The sequence below is a fragment of the Drosophila montana genome, unplaced genomic scaffold (genome assembly GCF_035044405.1).
Source record: "Drosophila montana isolate Dmon_TW-CO22-7 unplaced genomic scaffold, ASM3504440v1 contig_1791_1, whole genome shotgun sequence".
Lineage (NCBI taxonomy): Eukaryota > Metazoa > Arthropoda > Insecta > Diptera > Drosophilidae > Drosophila > Drosophila montana.
In genome coordinates this window covers 7,642-9,264 of record NW_026996717.1, presented here as the reverse complement: position 1 = coordinate 9,264, position 1,623 = coordinate 7,642, and the positions used below count along the sequence as shown (strand labels likewise).

Genomic DNA, 1,623 nt, shown 5'->3' with positions numbered 1-1,623 from the left:
TGCACACACTCATACAAGCTGCAATTGCCCCTGCTCCAGCGAATACCACCAGATGCCGGCCCAAAACTGGGACTGTGCTCAAGTGATACCGCTCCAAAGGACCCAGATATAAATTCATAAGTGCATATGTGCACAAATTAGTTAATTAAATCTGTTTATTCATACATTGTCCGCAGCTGGCCACTGCCACGCTAAACCAAATTGTCCAAATAATTCTACATACAATTGTATACCCATTTCTGGGCAAATATCAGTGTCTGTCAGTATCCAAAATTGGAATAAATTCCAAAATTCATTATATTTCCACATATTCAGTTCAAATAGGCCCGTCTCAAAGTATCAATTTGTTCAAATTTCTCAATTCTGCTGTCAAGTCATACCAGATACCACAGCAAAGCCAAAATGAGACCAAGATCCGCCAGACGCCATCGAAAAGATAGCAAAGCGTTTCCCGGCGCACCCACCAGTGCCAACCTGCAGCCACCTGACCACCAACATCCTCCTAGCCACAAGCTAGAAAAAGAAAAAGAGCCATGGTACCACATAGCCAATTCAAATTGTGCCTGAAAATGACATATATGCCCATTAAACAACAACCACACAGCCGATTTATATTATACCTGAAAATGCCATAAAGTCGATTCATATCATGCCAAAATATATTATATATTTCCAAAACAAATAACAATCATACAGCTAACTTATTTTGTGCCAATTCGCATCATTCCAATATCCAAGCAGCCAAAAAAACGCGCATCAATGCGATATTTTGCCCGGGTGATCGACCAGCAATCGATACATCGACATGCTCACTAACACTCGTACGATCCCTAGGCGATACTCTCAGGCTCAAAGCCAAAAGCCACGATAGTCTGCGCAAGTGAAGAAGTGAAAATCGGAAAAAAAAATCAAAATCAAAAAAACTATTAAAACTTATTAAAAGTGAATAAAAAGTGAAAACTACAAACTATTAACGCAAGATCGCTGATATTTTGCCTAAAACTAAACAACTAAAAAAGCACTGTGGAATCACCAATTCTAAACCAACTCCATTTCATCAAACTGTAAGTCTCGGAAACATATCAATATATATATATTCAAACTGTCCATATAACCCTGAATAAGTGCGCGCAATTTCATTTTCACCACGGTTGAAATAGTCTGCCTCTGTCTGTGTCCCTAATTATGAAATAGCCAACACAAAAGTATTTATGGCCAAACATCCCATTAAAATAAAGTAAAAGCCAAAAAATCCCATATAAATGGAAACTTGCGACAATTGGGGTAGGTCTGGAACCATAGTTTTCGTAAAACTCCAAAATTGTCCATATAAGTCCCATAATTCCGGTGCCATAGCATGCGATTGTGTCGGTATACAGTCGCGAAAATACAGACGCCACAATAATGGCGACAATATTACTGGCGTCAAAGCCAAACCGACGCGCATATACATACGCATGCAAATATAGGCAAAATTTTCCATAATGCTCGGCATTGCCAGGCTGAAACATATTTCTATTAGGTATAAGCAAATATGCTAACGGCTGGCCATTGCCAGACTGATACACATTTCTACCCAAATAAAAACTAAAAACAAAATTAACAACTACTTACACACAAATT

At 38.7% G+C, this 1,623-nt stretch overlaps 1 long non-coding RNA gene across 1 annotated transcript; it reads right to left on the bottom strand.

The window, feature by feature from the left end:
• Positions 1–333: 333 nt before the first annotated feature.
• On the bottom strand, positions 334–868 carry LOC135441077 (uncharacterized). The gene is made up of 2 exons (XR_010438413.1): positions 621–868; positions 334–513 (listed from the first exon to the last, which is right to left on the bottom strand). It is a non-coding gene; the product is annotated as an uncharacterized LOC135441077 (long non-coding RNA).
• Between the last annotated feature and the right edge of the window lie 755 nt (positions 869–1,623).